Genomic DNA, 20255 nt, shown 5'->3' with positions numbered 1-20255 from the left:
GTTGCGGATATATTTTACACATAGGGTGTGCTTTGCTTTTGTTTTATTCTAATCAGATTGGATCAACCATGTCTTCTAAATAATAAATGATTAGCAGCAGCCAGTATGGGTAAGGAGGTTACATCTAGATGGCAGTATTGCTTCAAAAGAACATTAAAAGTCATCTCAGTTCTGTATGGCTTAAGCATGGTTGACCTTACTTAGTAGCAGGAGAGTATGCCAGGAACATATCTCGTGCAACCCGTTAGTAAACTTCAAGGTTTCTTGCACCTTAGAACAGTAATTTTATATCTTTTTACAAACCTGTTCCTCCTGTCTGCCGCTTGTCAATATTTATCTTGTGGTTTATTAAATTTCCAAGCCTCATAAAATGTGTTGGTCTGTTTTCCTTAACCATTTCTATGACTGTTCGTCTCCCCATGTAATACATGACATAATATAAATTTATATTGAAATATCAGCTCTGGGCTTGCAGTAATATATTCATAATATAAATAGTATTTTCCTGCTGATACCTAAATAGAACATTTTGTAAACCAACAAATGTGACTAAATACTTTTAGTTAATTTTTACCTCCCTCCAAGGTCGGTGCATTGGTGATATGTTTTTGTTGTTGTGATAGCATAGGGATCCCTTTCAAATATTCTTTGCATTCCATTTGCCTTTTTTAAAGAGCAAGTCTGATATACTAGTATCAGGAAAAGCCCCTCTAGTCACAGCTGTGTCATGCCATCGATATGTTGCCCTAATACTGCAGAGCCCTTTAAAGCTATTTCAGCAATGTCCTATGTTATTCTAAACCTCTGCAAACTTGGTGTGTACCTAGATGCAGATATATGGATCAACCTTTAGGTTTTCAGCCCAAAATATGCCAACTCATGTTTTTAGGATGTATACATTGGCCTTATTTTTGGACCCATTTTCCGCCTGAAGCTGATGCTGCTCAGCCTTTTTGGTTAGGCTGCCTTTGTTCCACGCCTGCCTTCACCATGTCTTCTTTCAGATGACTAGATGAGACATGCAGGGTTCTGCACCAAACTGTTAAATCACATTGTTTTGGTATTGAGACTTAGCATGAATTTCCCCGAAAGGTCAAATGAACATACGTGTCTGGCAGAGTAAAAGTTATGCTAACATAGTCTGTTGTTCAGAGTCATAAAGATCAGGTAAAGCAGGTTCAGGGACTGTGGATATGTATTTCTGTTGTGTATGTGCAATATAAAGTTGTCCTTGGCCACAGTGAGAGTTTTATTGCGGGATTGTTCTTCCTTAGAAATGGTGCTCTCGACAAAAAGTGTTAAAAATCAGCCGTCCCTATTGTATCTTCAGTTCTTGTCTGTGCTGTCAGGAATACTCCTCAAACCCACCATTTCTCTGGTTCAGTCATTTTTCAGGTCTTAGTTCTATTTTTTCTTTCCTAGCTTGTTCTATGAGAACAGGATTGTCTTCATCAATCACTATGTACAGAGTTTCATAGCTTCTGTTTGTTGCTTTCTATGAAGATTGGATTTCAAGCTCCTCTTACGTCAGTACAAAGTTCATTCGTGCCTAGCCTATTGCTAGTATTTCACAAACAGAAATCCTCCTCAGTTGCCTTCTAACAAGGAAAAGTCAAATCTTCAGCAAACTACTTTCTATTTTAATCTTAGTTTTATGCATCCAGTGTTACCTGCAAAAATATCTAAAGGTATTTGCACAGATATATCAACAGCTTGTGTCCTGTAGCTGTTTGGCATTCTTTAAAACAACAAAATTATTTACCAGATGATGTAAGAAAATATCTTTATATATACATGAATGTGTGTGTTTTCACTATGTCTCATCTGTAATTCTAAAATGTACAAATGTATGTATTACCTGTGAGCATGTATGAAATTTTGTTTATAGTTTACAACAATTTGTGTGATGTTTTTCTTTTCAAACCTAGCTAAAATCAGGAAATTAAGGATGACTCAAAGGTAAATAGTAATGAAAGTTAGCAGAGCTGCATTTCCCCTGAGCCTCATTATGTTCTTTAACATGAGGACACAACCCTTTCCTCCTGATTCTTAAAGATAAAAATGCCATATCCCCAGTATGACAACAAAACAGTGAGCTGGAGGGTTTACATAACTCTTCTGCCTTCCATTGACCTTATAGAGATTATTAAAATTACAAATTAAAAGTCACCTATAAAAAGAATAATATTCCAAAAGTTTCATTTTCCTTTAACCATTTCCTTTAACCATTTGTTTATTAGTCAATTAACCATTGACTGACTTCTCAAAATATCTGTTGTGTCTTCTGAAAAAATTGAAGATGGGCCCAGAATGGATTTGATGATAAAGTTACTATGGTATGGTATCAGCACTTGCCAATTATCAGCAAGATGAAGGCTCCTAACTTTCTGGAAATGCCAAAACAAAATAGAAACTCAAATGGGGAAACCGACCCTCGGTTCATGAGCTTAACAGAAATGATGCTATTATCAGTGTATCCAAAGTTGGAAAGCTTAAACTGCTAGTTTTCAAATAGTTTTGAACTAAAAGAGTTATATTTTACACTATTTTGGTAATCATGAGTGTCCATGGCAGGATAATAAGCCACAGTCATAGAAGCCTTCTCTAAAGATGTCTTTTCCACAGTTTATTCCACGAGCTTTAGCAAACCATGCACTAGCTACGTTCATCAGGTCCCAGTGACATACACGTTTGTCTTTAAATATTACCGGAGGGATCCCCAGGCTGTATGACATGACTGCACACTCCATGCACAGCCTAAGACATTTGAAAAAGCTCATTCCTGTGCAAGACCCATGGATCAAGTTGCAAGTCATGAAATTCTCCAGGAAAAGTTATATAGAGACACACAGCCCAAAGGTATTTCAGAGCTAATGTTTCCACAGACTGATAGCTGTTTTGGTACCTAAACTGAGGTTCTATCAAAAGGGTTTTTTTCTTCTTCTTCTTTTTTCTCCTTTTTTTTTGGGGGGGGGGGGTGACTGAGCAGTGCTGAGGCATGCTGCTGGATATAGCTATAAAAATTTCAGAAAGTGAGTCTTCAGTGAAGACTAGGTTTCCATGTTTTCCTCCCTATATCAAGAGATTGAGAGGAAAGAGAATTAACCCATAATCTAAAAATGAAGAGACAAGAGCCTGGTAAAGAAGCTTCCTTGATGTTTACTGACAAAGTGAAAAAATTATCCAGGAGCTCCTGATTAATGAAATAAATTTCTCTCTAGCTGCCCCAGCAGACCAGGTAATGGGGCTTTCTGCATCAGATTCTGAGATTCACTCTGTTGGTACACAAAATCTCTGCGTTCTCTGCTACCATGACAAGTTTGTCTGGTGCTTCAATCTCGCCTGTTGGGTTGCAAGTGCTAAAGAAAGACCTGACACAGTCGCCCCCATCCGTGGGGCAGCTCGATTTGAAGCCAGTCAGCAGTCACCCTCCGTTTATACCTTGAGGCAGTGATGATCTTCAGGCAGTCTCAAATGCTTGTGGGCTTACCGCTAAGAGGAGTGCAGCCCTTCTCACAATGTCTGTGATTATACCAGAAGTAAAACAAGTGCCATCATAATAAGCATATTCTAACAGTGAACTGAGGGTCGGGGAAATGTGATATTCAAAACTCTGGCTTCAATGAGAGCGTGCGAGCAGGCAAAACCAGTCACAGATAGCGAAACTCAGCTCTGCATTAGCTGTCCATAGATGGTGTTGGAAAAACAAATCCTTTTCCTGCCTAAAGGCAGGAGTCTATTTCTAAGTATATTTTATTACTGTACTGTGAACGTTAGCTGTGCTTTGTGCCCCCATTGAATGTCTTTACTTCCTCTAATGACCAGATGAATATGATTTATTCAGGCATGATTCATAATACTAGGTAAGAGTCTCTCTGTGTCTGCATCTGTCTGGTTAATGTGGACTGAGGATTGGTCTTTGGGATATCAGGGCAGAAGAGTACCATAATCATTTCTAAGAGCTGTGACTACACAGGATATATCAGCCTGCAGGACAGTAAGCGTCCAAGGTCTGCAGATTTTCTTTCTCTTTGAAACGCTAATTAAAAAAAATCCTTAGTTTCTTTTCCACTTCTGTAACAGTAGCAACTTTATATTACCCTTGCATTTGGCCAATACGCAGTTCACAAATTAAGGTATTTTTGCGTGTTTGTTTAGTCCAGCCCAAGATAGGGATTTTCACCCTATGCTAAAGGGTCTGCAAAAAATTTGCACACCGTTTTAGACTTGCTTTGTTTTGGGAAAAGCCTCTGTTACAGTAAGCTTGTGTGACAGTGGATTGCATGTGACTAGTAGTTTCTTCAACTGTACTCGTTCATCTTGTTTATGGCCCTTTTCTTAGGACTCATTTACCAAACAAATAAAAACTCATTTAGGCTTATTAAACTGTCAGGATGAGACTACTACCTGAGCCCTGAAGGAAGAAAAAGTGAGTGGCAGTGCATATCTGAAGGTACTAACAATTCCAGAAATGGCTCTTTTCTTATACGCAAAAAAGATGATTTTAAAATCTGACAGCCACATCATACTACAGCCACTGACATATGTTGTTACTCACTGGCTAAGGAGTAGTCCCATCTCTCTAATGGCATGAAATTTCTGGGTAGCATCCCCTCCCTCCTGCTTTCTCCCCCAGCGCTGCTGTTTGTGCCTGTCTGGACATCCAGTTTCGTCAAATCCAGCTGGTTGCTGCGTGTGGCACTGATGCAGCAGCGTTCGGTCCCCAGCATGGTGTGCAGAGCTCATTCCCTGAGGGCTACCATTCACTTTACAAAAATTTACAGTTGTTGAGTTTGAGGAAAAGTAGAAAGAAACCCATATTTTCATAACAGCTGTAGATAGTGTACCTATCCCATCTTCTAGGAAAAAGGGAAAGAAGTATTTTAGGCATTCACGAGTAGGGAAAAGCTCTTTGCATGAGTAAAACATAAGAAATGTCTGTATAAACAGAACGCTCTTCTTCCCTCCTACCAACCTACAACGCGTGCCAAGAATATTCTTTCTCATATTCAGCTGCACCAATGTTTGATGATGTTTTTCTTATTTCTGTGATACTTGGACCTAGATCCAAATCTGTGAAACACCTGAAAGGAGGAGCTATGCCTTGCTTAGTTATGAAATCTTTATGTGTCAAAGAAGCTAAAGAAAGATCTGGAAAGATTTGGGTGTTCTTTTAAAAAAAGGTAAAGTTATGCCCTTCAAAAATTCATTTTTAAACAAAGGCATATAAAAATGTAAGTATCTTCCATAGCACAGGAAAATGACCTGAATCTCCCTGTTAATTGGATGGCAGTGTGGACATTTGGGCAACCACACCATTACAGAGAGATTCATCAGGCTGGAAAGTGTGAAGGGAAACACAGATGCTGGACAGTAAGAAGGCAGATGAAGTTATTGAAAACAGAGACAGAGAAAGTGGAAGACTTCTGGGGAGGAAGGAAGTGTAACTAAAAAGGCCGTTTGGGTGAATTTCTCTTCAGCCTGTTGTGACCCCTGAGGCACATAATGCATGTCTGAATCTGTGCTTTCCCCTTTCTGCCTTCCCATAAATCTCCTAGGAGGCATAACTTTTCCTGTGCCAAAGCGTTTGCACCCCTTTTCATTGAGCTTCAGAGTAGCACATTGCTGTTACCCACCCTCATTTACTCTTCAACAAATATAAACCTAGGCATTTTGGAACATGTTGCCACCTACTTATCAAAAACACCTTTTATTCCTATATCTCCTGCTTGGTTTCTTTTTTCACTTGATAGCTATTTTAAGTTTTTCAGTCAGTATACATAACACAACTTTCAAAAGCTGTAAGAACGAATAAAAGATGTGGTGAGGTAATAGTCTCTTACAAAAGAAAAAGACTGAGCAATAACAGTATTTTGCCTTGAGCAATGGAGTGATACTTTTCTGTATCTGAAGAAAAACAATTGAATGAGTAATTGTATATTATTGTTTGTTTATTTAAAACAGTAATAAAATGAGCGCATGCTTACACTATAATGATTTCTTACTATGTCAGGGCTGATATTTTCCCCTCAGAGGATTTCTTTTTATTTATTACTTTTCTTTCCTTTGCTCTGCTGTCCTGGGGCTTGCACTCCAAGTAAGCCCAAACAGGAATTGCAGCCCTGGACTACCTGCCTCTTTCCATGTTGTGAACGCCACCTGTGCTGGGAGGCAACTCTGTCCAGGTGGACATAGATGCTCCCCTTAAGGGAGCTCGTCCAGTGGGTGGGATTTTTTTTTTTTTTTAATAATGATGCATTGGTGATAGGGACACAACAGTGGCATTTTTCCAAAAAGTTCTGCTGGAGAAAGCATTTATGGTGGGGATAAAAGGTTAATGTTTTTGCCATTTGCACATTGTTAACCAGTCTTTCATTTCAGTGGATGGTAACTGGAAACACTACTGAAATGTCACATTCAGTGATCTGCTCCCCTATGTGACACATTTAAATGTTATTTGAATCTAATGAGTGAATAAAAGGAGCTATTCCAACATTTTGTAACTGTTTCAAGGTGTGTATCCTAAAGGAAGCAGATCATGGTTGATGACTGATTTGCTTATACTCTGTAGAAGGGGGAAAATGTGGTTGAATGTCATTGAACAAACTAAAGGTTTTGGTTTTTTTGAAGACATGACTAAAAACGAAACCTAAGCATAGAGGACAGCTCATTACAGCTGGTGTTTAAGTCATCAAAGGAAACAGAGACAGTGTGAGGAGAGAATATTAATTATGGTGAACAGTGAGGGCTACTATTTAACTTGTTCTGTGTTAGTGTAATCATAGGAGATGTTCCTGCTCTCTGGTGCTGAAGAGAGGACAGATCTCTGTTGCTGGAAAGGGAAATCTCATCCCCATTTTTAGTTATGCTCGTTTTACCATACCTTACCGTCCGTTTTCCTGTAATGGCAGGTCTAAAAAGATGAACCTCAAAGATAAGAAGTACAGCTTTATAGCTATGCCACTGAATTCCTGCATGTAACCCTCAGCATGGCACTTAAAATGGGAAAGAAGGTTCTGTTTAATGTCAAATGAGCCTTTCCATAGACATATCTTGGGGGGCTTTTTCAAAGGAGGTTGGCACAATTATCCTCATTTTGCAGACAATGAAACTGAAGCACAGAGCGATTGAATAGTTTGCCACCCAGTGCAGTAAACGAGGGCAGTGACAGAGTTGAAAAAATAAGCCATCCTAGATGCAGAGCCTTGTTACAAAAGAATTAGATCTGGTTCACATTTATTAGGAAGCATGGAATACATGCTAGGGGGTGAAACAGATCAGATTCCCATAAAGTTTTGCCTGAGGTAAAATTTGAACAAGTGCGTTGTGTTTTACTTATTTTACCTTTTTTTCTTCTGACTTATCTGTGCAGCTACTTTAGAAGGTATAGCAAGGCTGCCACATTACCAGAGCACGTTAAAAATCAGGAAATTCTACTGTTCCAACATTTATTTGTATTCCAATTCAAAGTTTTGACTCATTTTGTTTGTTTTTTCGAGATACTTTGATTAGATGTTAATCTGTGTCTATCTGGATAGCCATGGTATTTCAGAGGAGTTGCAGCTCTGGTATTAATTATGCCGTTTCAAGGAATGGAGCATTTCTACTCCCACGGGGCACTATGGCAGGTCAGGCAGACACAGACTAACATCAGGCTTCCTGGAAACAAAGTATTACATTTTGATGATAAAGACTGGGGGGGGGGAAAAAAAGGCTATTTACGAATCTATTGAATTGTCCCATGCAGCCTTGCTGGGAATTTGCCTCCTGCCCTCTGGGTTGAGGCAGGGAGGCTGCACCAGTTGTCAGTCACGTAGCGCCTGTGGTTTGCTAGTAGTGTGGCAGTTTTTCCCCAGTGGAGCAGCAAGAGTGGTGCAAGTGTGCAGTCGAGGAGCAGAAGCACAGGGGAGGAGGCGTACAAATGCAATCAGAACAAACAGGCATGGGAAAACTCGCCGTTCAATGTCACTGGGCTTGGCAGAGTGCAAAAGTGAAAGGCAGAAAACCAGAAAGCAGGTAAATGACAGCAAAGGCAGAGAAGGAGGTTATTCACTTGTCCCTCATTATTCAAGCGAGGGACTATCTTTTAATTTGTGTAAGGTACAAGCTGATTCTGATCTTCTCTGGGACTTTGAGGTGTTACTGAAGCGTATGGGGTAGACCAAGATTCTCACGTGCAAGACAATCTTCGGAGAAGTACCAGTCCAGCCTAGGGGCACATAACTGCTGTTTCCGAGCCCTGGGGAAGACAGACTGAGCTTTAGCAAATGTAAGAGATGAATTTACCTGATAAGTAACAAATCATCGTCATCCACAAAGGCTCAGGCTGTTAATATTGTTTATCAGTTGTTAGTCAGATATGTGTGAACATGCTATTCACACCACAATGAACGTAAATCAATAAGTGAGGGACAAATTTTAATAGGCTACCTAGGGGCACAAGTTGTGAGATACTGAGTATCATTTAGAGACGCCCAGCTAGTGGAATCTGGCTCCAGGTATTTTGGTGACGTAGGACCAAGGAAATATCTACCTCATAATAACTTTAATTTTCAGATGGAAAATAAGAGAAATGGGTATTCATTAGCAGGCACTAACAAGACTGGTGTTGCCCTTCTGCCCTATGAAATACATTTTTGTTGTCCCCCTCCACCCTCCCTCAGGTGACTAGTTTGATCTTGCTTAAAAGTTACAGGTTTGTTTCCAAGTTCTCAGACAGTCTGCTCTAGCTCACAGGTTAATAATTATGTCTCCTGTTTAATAGTATCTTTCATGTTGAAGAGGCTCACAGTATTTCACAGACATGTGCCAATATCTGCTCTTTCACCAGTGAGGATGCAGGGTAACTTAAATCAATGGAGAATCAAGTGAATGAGGAATTTGGCTCTGTGGGTGTGAAGAGGTGTCTTCACCTATAGCCAAGAGCGAAAGAATGGTGAATGCTTGGTACTGCCGAGTCAACTTCCAGCGTAGGTAGACAGGGAGAAGTAGGACAAAGCCTCTTTCTAGTGGAAAACATTAGAGGAAAGCATTAATGCTGAGGATTATGAGGGCTAAAGTTGGAACATTTGCTACACCAGTTGTGTCAGTACCTTTGTCCTGACAGAAGCATACAATTCTTAATTGCAGGTAGCATTACTTTGATTTCATTACTGTGGTGTCACCAGTTTTTCACTCTCACATGTTGAAAATTCAGGAGTCAGGCCTACATTTGGAACTGAACCTTTTCACCCTGCTGATACTGAACCTAAGGGATCCTTTCTTTTTTTTGCCAGTTTTCCCTCTCTGTAGCTATGAGACTACAAACTTCCTTCTATTACTTTAAATGAGAGCTGAACTTGTCACGTAATTACTTGCCTCCTGGAGCTGAGGCTTCAAGACAAAGTCAAGGCACTTCTGAAAGAAAACAGGTGAAGAATGACGATATTCTCATATCCAAAAGACTGAACTCCCCATGGCATGTTTCGAACAAAGCTGATGCAGAGATCAGCACTGCCTTGGGGTGAGCTAGGAGCATCCCATTTCCCCCGGAGAGACAGCAGGTATGTGCTTTCTATACTACTTCCATCTTCCCCGTAGTAGGGCTTGCCTTTATTTTTGATGTTTGTTTTTTTTCTAGGACTGCTTTCACCTTAGTAGAAAGATTGTCTTATGAACCCAGCTCCTCCCAAAGACAATGGAGTTGTTCCAGTAGACGTGATTAGAAGCTCTACATCTTTAATTAGCAAGCTGTATTTGTAACATTAACCTTTGCAAATCACTGTAGCTAGTGTTTTCCCAGCTCTGACCTTTCTGTAGGAAGGAAATTACTCCACTCAATCCATGCTTGTCACTCCACATCTTAATAACAGGGTCTGGGAAAGGAATTAGCTCTGCAACTGCAGAGCTGAACAGTTAGTGCTGCTACACCTAGCGAAGAATTGCTTAGCTCCTAATTTTGATGGTGGTACAGTTTGCTTCTCTGAGAGAGGCCTTGAGGCTATGAAGTATCAGAAGGGATATCATGAGGATATGCAGGTGGCATATTTAGGGTAGGGAAAGTGCATGTAACTATAATGCTAGGATAAAGGTGATTCAGACCTATAAATGGTTAAAAAAATCAGAAATCTGAGAAGGCTGGGCCCCATACTCCTTACATAAAAATCTTATTAACTAGCTGTCCTGCTTAGACAGTGTCCTAGAGTGCACTTCCACACTACTCTCTAACATTCTTGAAAGTTAAATTTCTGTGGTCATTACTCAAACTCTAGATTTCTCCCAAGTGCTATAAAGCTTTGTTTATTTAAAATGCAAAAAAGTAAGTAAATAAATCCATTCTCTTTGGATTAGAAGACGATTGAGATACTGAAAAAACAGACTCTAATCTGCATGGTTTTTACTGGCATGTTTCCTCAGGAGTTTAATATCGCACCCAGCACCACACTTGCAGAGGACAAGAAGAGTCCCATTTGCCCAGTTCCCACACTCTCCCCACGGAGGATCCAGCCTTTTGGACAAAGCAGGCTGGTTTCCATACTTCTGCACAAAATGCAAACAGTGTAATCATTTGCTTGCAGGCTCATTTGTGGGAATCAAACCAGTCCACATCAGAAAGGAGAAGCCTAGACATGTAACAGAATGATGTTAACAACCATAGGCAGGGCTGTGCTCTGCCTTCACAATGGGGGAAGGGTTATTTTTTAAGTGAGTGTTCTGGAGTGGAACGGCAAATACATTTTATAATGTTACATAATGGTTTGAGATCATTTGAGGCTTGACAGATTTGTCCTGCACCTGCCAATTGACAGCCCTGTCCTCAGGACTAGATTTCAAAATCTACTGCAAACTGTGCTTCTTTTATTTTGAATACAGGAAGGCAAATCCTAATTCCAGTGAGCTCAGAGTTTCATTGTGGATTTCAGCTGGATCAGGATTTTTCTTGCAAGTTCTTCTGAAAATACAATAAGCAAAGCACTCCACTATAGTGTGAAAGGCTGGAGGGTTTCTGTGGAATACTCATTAACAGTTCTCTTTCATGCTGTACCCCTGAATGTATCTTACAGGTTTATTTAACTACAGATACCACACTGATTCAAAGAATTTATCTTCATAACAACCCTGCCAACTAGACATATTGTCATCACGCTTCAAAGGAAAATAGAGAGATTCAGTGTTTTGCTTAAGATCCCAGAGTGAATCTATTGCGAAGTGGGCACCCTGTGAGTCTTGAGTCTCAGGCAGGCATCCTAACCACAGACCCATCCTTGTCTGCTAGATCAGCCTACAAAGAATAAGTTTTAGGAAAGACTTCCAGATATATAGATTACAAAATAAGAGAGGAACTGTCGCTGCAGGTGCATAAAGGAAAAGATCAGAAAGTTCACTTCCTTAAATGTGCAACAAGGAGAATTCTTACTTGTTTAGAACAGTACTGTTTATCTCTTAGAAAAGCAGTGGTTCCATTGTGGGAAAGTTAAAGAAAGTATAGTTGCAAAAAGTCACACTCTCCAAATAAATTCAGAGTATTTGAGAAGTGCTTTGTGACCATTAAGAGCACTCCTTAGTAATACCTCAGATAATATTCATGATTTTGTCTACGTTTTAATCCTGGGGTTGGTATTTATAGGGCATGTTCTGAGTTTGATTCTTCTTTTTAAGTTCCAGATAGAGTGTAAACAGCTCCTAGAGAGTATAAGGAAACTTTTCAACTCTCAGCAGAATTAAACTTGCAGTTACAGAAACAGATGTGGTCATGCAGCATCACACCTGCCTGAATGCAGGTATTATTATTCAGTGTATATAGAAGCTTGGTGTTGCTCGTCCCATAGAAATCTTGCTGGCGAGGTGTAAGCATGTTACAGGTGAATTGCAACGTGGAGCGCAGGTAAATAGTGGAACCTGTTAGCCTGAAGCAAAGCTGAGAGTGTAGCAGGAGTCAAAGGAGGATTGAATGATTATATGGAAAATGAGAGCATCTGCAGTCAGATCATTTTATTCCCTATTTTTAGAAAGGATATAAACTCTCATTCACTGTCGCATGAGCCAGCTCCCAACAGTTGGAAATTAAAAAGGAACTGTTTTTTAAATGTGGGTGCTTCTGTAAGTGCGTAATACGGCATTTCTTGCGTCTTTCTCTGAATGATATGTTGGCCGCTTTGGTTCAGGATACTATATTAGAAGAACCTCTCCTGCTTTGCAGTTCTCCTATGATTTCTATGACTTACTCTGAGTTGCAAAGGAAGTTCACACTAATTTATTGAAAAGATTGGCAAATACCTTGGGAATTGATTTAATTGTCCTGTCAGTTCAATCTGGGAGGCAGTTTCATTCATTCCAACCCCTCTTTGTCTTATTTTTAATCTCTCGTCCACACCATCGCTCGTCCCATGCATATGGTGTCCACTCACAGGCTGGCAAGGCTTTGCCTGTGACTCATGAGTCAATCACTTGTCCAGAAGTGAAGCTGTTCTCGGAGCTGTGGAAATGCCAAATCTGCCTGAGCCAGACAACACTGGGAAATGAGTAAACCCCCTCAGCTGAACTTTCTCCTTTGGGACAGAGATGATGTGTATTCTGTCCTCTTGTGTGTTTGTGGAAGCCACGCATATAACTGAAGTAAGAATTAAAAAAAAAAAAAAAGCTCATGGAAGTGTCTATGAATCAAAGTTCCTGACAGCTGAGTTGATTGAGCCTGAGCCCACAGGCAGAGATTTGCCAGTTTACCCCAAAGAGAATCAAAGTCCTCCTCTGTATGTTTCCTCATGCCACTCAGACAAGAACATAATGTTTGTCATGTTACAGAATTACAAATTCTGTAGAAATTGAGAAAATGCACTGTAAGAAAGTGATAAAAGCCCAGTGTCAATAAAGCCTGGAACCAGCGAAGGAGCCATGCAAGGGTGTTTCTTAAAAGGGTTCAGCAGAGTTCTGTCATTTAACAGTTGCTCAGTCAAGACACCTTTCTTGAAAAGAAGTATGATCTCAAGACCTGGATCATGGCATACATCTTGGCAGTTTACTGACGTGTTACTGGGGAGCCTGAAGATAAGAGCTATGAAGCTTTTGCTTACAATACCTACAAATGTCCTCTGGCTACAGGCATAACTGACATACAGTTTTTACAATGTCTGTAGTGACTAGAAAGGAGACCTGTAAAATGTTTTCCTAGAGACTTAGTTTCTGAATATTTTTGCTGTTTTCCCACTTCAGCGAAAAAACATATAATTGCTTTTTTGAGTAGGGAGAATGTTTGGCAAATTTTGAATGGAAATGGAAGAGTGAAGGTCAAGAGAATATAAACCATTTCACTTACTGCATTACAAGAGGAAACAACTGAAAATAATTAATAGACATAGTGCAAATAAGCAACTTGGTATACATACACATAGAATTAAAAGTGGGTCTCGTTTTAATAATTTAAGGTTCTTTAGTCCAATGTAAAATATTGAAGAAATGAACCTGAATGTAGTATGAGTCTGGTACTTTTAGATGTTCTTACAGATTAGTAATTGATTAAAGACTGGAAATTCCTCTATTTGATTCTTTACTCCATTGGCGAATTCTTCTATGATATTGAACAAGCGCATAGACCCAGATCCTCAGAGGTATTTACATGGCTCTGTGTAGATGCAGTGCAAATACAGAACAAGAGGCAGCCCTTACCCTGAAAAACCTACAGTCTAACTACTTACCTTCTTAGCACAACTGCAGTTCAGAGAAGCAACAGAGGGGAGTCTAGGCTAATGTCAAAGTCTCTGAATGCACTTAATGTGTATGCAGGCAGAAATTAATTAATAAGAATTGAGAAGAAAGCCCAGCAACCACAGCTGTTTTTCTACAAAAAGAACTCAGAGTATTCCCTATTTGTTATACAATTGTGTAATAGTTTGAGCATGTAGCTAAGAATAGAGATATCTGTGTGACTTCCTTTCTCAGTGCAAAGGGATTTAGTCCTGCATCCCACAGATCTTAAAGGAGTGCCCTAACCTCAAGGCTCCTTTTGGCCAAGATACAGCCAAGGGTGTAAACCACAGTCTGGAAGGAGAGCAAAACAAGCAAAGACGATAGGTGTGAAGCAGTGTGCTGCTTGCTGCCTGGACTTACTTATTTTCATTCAACATTTGACTATCTAGAATAAAATGAGTTAAACACATACAACCATAAGAGCAGCAAGAGCTCAGGCCAGGTTCCCTAAGACTTCGCTCCACCTAACTGCTCTCACTGCCATGCTACAGTGTCAGCCTCCTTTTTGCTCAGTCTCCTCTGTCCCCACAGGTCCTGCCGGCTGCACAACAGCCTGATTTCCAGTGCCAGGGAACCCACCCAAAGCTGGATTGTTCAGCAAGTCAGTGGAAGAATGCACGTGCCTCAGAAATTGGAGAGAGTGGTCTGAATCTGTAAGTAGGAGCTGAATCCAGGTTCCCTGGTGGGTACTCTAGCTGCTAGCATCTTAAAAGAAACATGAACGACTCCGTCCCCCTTCGGTTTTGCTATTCAGCTGGACACCTACCCAGATGAACTGCATGCTGTGGATGAGGATTGTGCAGAGAATCCTAAATGCTAGAGAGATGAGCATCGGACCTACGTTTAGGGTTTTCCAGTAGCTAGCTCCCTGTATATATTGTGAGCTTCCAGGATCACCATCTAGTGGCATTACGCAATTTTTTATGACTCTAGACTGTCTCTGCACTGCATTTAATGCCTCAGATTGGGGCAGGTACCTAGCTGCATGTTGGGAGTGACTACACAGCCAGCCTTGCTACACCCTTCATTTGCCCTGCACAGTCTTAGTAACAGCCTGGTTTTATGAACTCTCTCTTCCTGCATTTAATCCTACACAAGTAAATCTTTCAGCTTTGTATTTCAAATGGCTTGGCAAGTCCACCTTCTTCTGGAAAGATGGTAAAAAGGTTTATTTTTTTAATCCCTATTTCATGGAGCCAAGGCAATCTGTGAGCGTGTAGACTCATGTCCCCCAATCAGCACAAGAAAAATGCATTTCCTAGTGATGTAAACCTTTGCTTGATTTCACAAGCCCATACATGCAAGCAGTGATTAATTCTCTTTGTCAAGGTTGCAGTTTTCACAGGTTATTACAGTTCTAGCATGGCCAGCACAGAATTAACTTCCATAGCCTCTGGCCTTAATTCAAACATAAAAGGGATTAATATGTAGGAAAATTCTACCAGATACATCACTCCATTTAACTTTCCCAGCTACTGCCACATCTGTAAGAAGTAATTAATAATAAACCTGACCAGAGTTGATGAGACCAGGTATCATGTAGAGGATTGTACTACTTTATGTGAAAGGATGTGCTGCCCAGTTCAGGAAGCTTTTTTAAATAAGATTCTCAGGGGCTTATGGTTTCCGATCAATATTTCACATTACTTACACTTTAATTTGCTGTAAAATTATTTCCTTCCTATCTCTTCACTCTCAGTCTATTTTCAGTGGTCTAATACAACATTTTAGGAAGAAATTCTAACAGGGTTAACTTGTATAGTCTTGGATACAGTTACACTAAAAAATGCGATTGTACCTACAAGAGTGTCAGAAATTCAAATTGTGCAAATACTGCTCCTAAATAACAGTTTATTTCCCCTCTTCATGCTACATATTTCAAAGTCCGCCACAGTATGGTAAATGGCAATATATGTTCTGTGTGTATTATACTTAAATAGCTGTATTTGCTTGGGTAATAGATATTGTCTTTTCCTGTGTGTTGTTCTCAAAAAACAAAGCTCAACTTCTAAATGCACTTACGCTAAAGCTACCAACAATTTGCTTCTCACTACAGACAGGGAGCAGCCATTAGGTGAAGAAACAGCACATTCAGTTATTACTCAAGAGGTAAGCACATTTGAGTGTTTATATAGTTTAAATGTAGGCGTGACACCCAGTGCGAGATTTTAGCAGACTGCGTAAACCCAAATTGCCTTCCAAGCCATTGAGTTGTATAGTATATAGTACAGATAGCACTTGAACTCCTAAAGGGTGAAAATAATTTTGCTCAGAACTGTTAGAAGGGATCTAAGGGACTTGCCTTAATTTATGTCTTCTTACATCCATTCACATTCAGTCTCATTTTTGTTCTTCAAATACATAGTTCCTTTTGTATTGTAGTATCAATATAAGACTTCTACTGTATAGTAGCAGATTACAAATATCCTTAGATAGGATAATAGGCAGGAATTGCTATCCTGAACGAATAAACTCAAGTGTTCTGGCCCAGGCAGGACATCTTGTTGTCCCTATGAAACTCAGTGGTCAATAGCAGCCTTTCCTATCTTTCCTTCCCTCCTGCACAGAATACATATCAGATTATTTCATGACAGGACACGTCAAGTCTATTTCATGCAAGAACTGCTTTGACTTCAAGAAACAATGTGACAGATATATCCAGAGGTAAACGGCTTCTACCTATGGATTTTGGTGCAGAAAAGCCGATGAGAGTTGAGGGAACTAACGAGACACATCATTTGCGGGTGCAACAGAAATTCATACAATGTAAGCCAAAGCCTCTCTTCTCTGTGAGTCCTTCAAATTTTAATTTAATACTTACTTTTCCTGGGAGGCCTTTGGGTGGTGCAGGCAGTGTTAACAAGCAAGCAACTGACAATAAGAAAGGTCAGACTATGAAAGTTAAAATACAAGGATTTGTTGAGTAGCTAGAGAAGGTCAAACACAAGGAACTGAAGCATCTTGCAGAAAAAAATGCAATTTTAGACAAGCAGATTTTTTTCTTATTTAATAAAGGGTTGGTTTAATGTTTCATGGGATGTAGCAGCCAAGGGCTTAGACTGAAGTTGCTTAAACAACGCATTGCTATTTGGAAGAGCTTGACTACGTTAACTATATATTTTACAGACTTCCACTGCCATGTTTTAGTTCAGCAGAATATTTATAACACCTTGTGTTCTACTGACTGGCTAGTGCTGCACCTATGGCACTGGAAATAAGCTGTGGCTGGGTTGCTTGGGCCCTAATTTTTGTCAGGAGATAACAAATTTTATGTGGTGCTGGCTGGAAGAAAATTATTCTTGTTTTCCCTTGGTGTGTACAGACAAGAACTTCTATGTTTATGAAATGAGAAAACAAAATCTGTGTTTTCTCTTTCATTGCAACATGCTGATATGTTTGCAGAATGAGCATTAGCTCTCGGCATGATTTTAGCTTCCCTGGGGATGGGGTGAAAAGGTGCCTCACCATGGTGTGGTCATGAGGAAAGCCTGCTTCCATACACTGTCTCTTATCAAACATGGATTTGAAAGCAGAAACAACCGTACAACTTTCTTACCCCAAAGGTGAATGCTCTGAAGGAAATACAGCAACGTAAAACTGATTCATAGTTAAAGCTGACTAACCAGTTTCCAAAATACAGCTTTGTATATAAAAGCAGTTTTTAAGGTTTGTGAATAGCTTGAGCCATTTAGGAGTTTCCGAATTGACTTCTCTGGGTTGAAGCTGAGAGTTGGCCCGGGAGATTGCTGTGATCTCTAATAAGAGGGGGACAGCCAGTTCCCTGGCTTCCCCTGAAGCCCAAATGTTTGGTATAAAGAGAAGGGCAGAGGAGAGCTGTGAGAGCAAAATAGAAAGCATATAGCTTTGGTACCCCAAATAAATCAGCCCCTAGATTATACGTCACCGTATTGTTTCTTTTCTGAGAGTTGGATATTTCCTAGTGAGTAATTAAGATGTGCCAGGTAACTTGATAACTTCACATCTGTCACAGGCTATGTGTGTGTGCTCCAGCCCTGACATGACCAGCATTAAAATGTAGGTGTTTATAAGACACTAAAGATGAGATTCTCCCCTTTAGTAAATTGATTTCCCCCCAGTCATATTGCCAAGGATTGAGAAATTAGATCTAAGGGACCAGATAACATGCAAGTAAAGTAGGCCAGCCAGCACACTGACTGAGTTGAACCAAGATACTTAGGAAAAAATGGTTTGAGCAAAGACCAGCCCTTGTTTGCAAGACTTTCTTGAGGACTATAATGGCTGTATTATGTGATTGGCTTACATAATGTTTGAACTCCTGCTACCTTCCTCAGTGTATAAAACAACCTGCTACAGGAATTGGGGGTTGACCGTCATGCAGTTTTGAAGGAGGCTAATATGACCGCATGCTTAAAATGAGTTAATTCTTTCTGTATCACAAGAATAATTTGCTCCAAATATCCTGCTTTACTTCAGGTTAATATATAGACTATTGTAAAAAGATTTTTGTAAAGTTATTCCATTTCTGCATCCTTAAGTACTTCAGCCTGTTTCTGAGAAGACAGGATTTTCCTCTTGAGAGTATTACATAACGTTTATGCATGCTGAAGAGTTATAGACTTTTTTATGAATGAGAATATATTCTCCAAAGTAACAAACCAATATAATGATAGACTGGATTCCTATGTGGCTTTTTAATTTCAGATCTAAATGATGTGTATACATTTTAATTTTCATTAAGAGCGTTGCCTAGACAAACATGCTCCATTGCTTCTACCTGGTAAAGTGCTTTTGTTGCTTGACAAGCGCAGTGCTCTTGGTCTCCACCAGTGACCTCTAGCAGCACAATAAGGCTGTGATCTTACTTACCGCTCTTGCCATGCTGTGGTAAGAATGAAGAGAAAGGACTCCACAGGGAGCTCACTTTCTGTAGCTGTGGCCTCATGGACTGGTCCAGAACTAAATAGCAAATTTGGTGGCCTATCCTGTTATTTTTATCATGTCCTTGTTGGGCTTGTTGATGAGCTTTCGCTATCAGAACTGCTCTGGGAATTCAGTCCTGCCGTCATTGAATTTGGTGACAGTTTTGCTACTGAACTCAGCCAGTGCATGTGTAATCGAACAGCGAGGCACAAGTACTGGAACTCTCTTAAATCTGATATGTCTTCACATTGGTCTTTTGTGATTTACCTGCGTCTGGCTATTTCCAGGATTACTGCGCAACTAATATACCGAACTCCAATGGAAAATGTAAACAGACATCTGTTGCTAATAGACTTTCGTTTACCATACGCTGTATTGTAAATGCCAGTAAATTAGTTAGTTTTTCTAGGTAATTAAAAATTGATCTTGAAATTTTATTTATTTATTTTTAGTGGATGATAGCTGACAGAGTTTTATGTTCTAGTTTTAAAGATCTGCTGCTTTAGTCTTATTTTAGACCCTAAAATGACCAGTACATCTGACCTACAAGAAAGGGAATATTTGTATCATTGGTTTAATAGGCACCTTTATTCAAAAAAAAAGCAGTAGAAGAACAAACAGAATATTGAACCTGCAGCTTGGTAGTACTGCACAATACTCAGATTCACTGATGTGACAGTGTCTCTTCACCACATACTGGCAGTCTGTCCTTGTGGCTTTATGTAATGTTGTGCCTGAGCACATCCTCACAAACATTCAGTGAGGCAGGGAAACACTGCTTTCCTTATTTTTCAAGGGGGACACAATGTCAGATTAGTCCACAGAACTGAATAAATGATCAATGAATTGAGTCCAAGTCTTCTAAGCCAGAATCCTACCTTACTAAATAGTCCTTCTCTCAGGCTCCCTTCCCATCATCTGCTCATTCAAGGGAAATGAGGTTCCCCCTCTAGGCCTCTCTTCTTCTTTTTTTTTTTTTCATTTTTTTCTCCCACTTACTTTGTTTCCTTCTGTCCTTTATTTTAAGTCTGTCTTTATCTGTTGTCTACATTTATTTCCCTGCAGTGGTTTTCCCTTTTTCTTGCTGCAATGATCACCAGTGACAGAATTGAATGTCGCATTGACTGGTTCGGCCATACCCCTGCCGTCTTCTCAGTTTACCTGGTGGATTATGATCCCTTCTGCTTCTCTTTCAATCCTAGCATCTGACCTCTTTTGCCTGTCCTCTTGAGGCAGCATCCAGATCGAGTGGTGTCACTCTGCTGCTTGGCCTGGGCTCGGGGCTACAGGTCCATGAGCATTCATTGTGCTTGTCCAGAAGATCTGACCAGGTGTGGGACCAGCCAGGGGTTTGGCCAACAGAGAATCACCAGGTAGCCTTCTTGAAAATAAATCTCTGCTTACTCATTATAGGTGCAGTGAAGTTTTTGGAGAAGTGCATTCTAGGGTAGCGCTACTACCTAACAGCCTGCCTTTCTTTAACAATAATTTAGGCAGGCCATATCTTCTTTTGATGATGCAGTGGGAGCTAGTGTCAGTCTGTGTTTGCTCGAATCTCTTTCAGAATCCAGAAGACAGAGTCACCTTTCCATACAGTGGGAGTTCCTTTGTTTTGTGCTTTCTAGGATTTT

General features: G+C 40.0%; 1 protein-coding gene across 2 annotated transcripts in view; it reads left to right on the top strand.

The window, feature by feature from the left end:
* Nucleotides 1–20255, top strand: part of LOC112996111 (golgin subfamily A member 6-like protein 25) — a 134900-nt gene that overhangs the window by 15565 nt on the left and 99080 nt on the right. Inside the window, exons 2-3 of one of the 2 annotated variants that reach the window (XM_064506627.1) lie at nucleotides 14254–14375; nucleotides 15779–15831. The gene's annotated coding sequence lies outside the window, so the exon portion shown is untranslated. The remainder of the gene's footprint in view (nucleotides 1–14253; nucleotides 14376–15778; nucleotides 15832–20255) is intronic. The other variant, XM_064506629.1, reaches the window with a different exon arrangement.

This window comes from Dromaius novaehollandiae, chromosome 2 (genome assembly GCF_036370855.1).
Source record: "Dromaius novaehollandiae isolate bDroNov1 chromosome 2, bDroNov1.hap1, whole genome shotgun sequence".
Lineage (NCBI taxonomy): Eukaryota > Metazoa > Chordata > Aves > Casuariiformes > Dromaiidae > Dromaius > Dromaius novaehollandiae.
The sequence above is the reverse complement of the archived record's forward strand: the minus strand, read 5'-3'. Positions and strand labels throughout refer to the sequence as shown.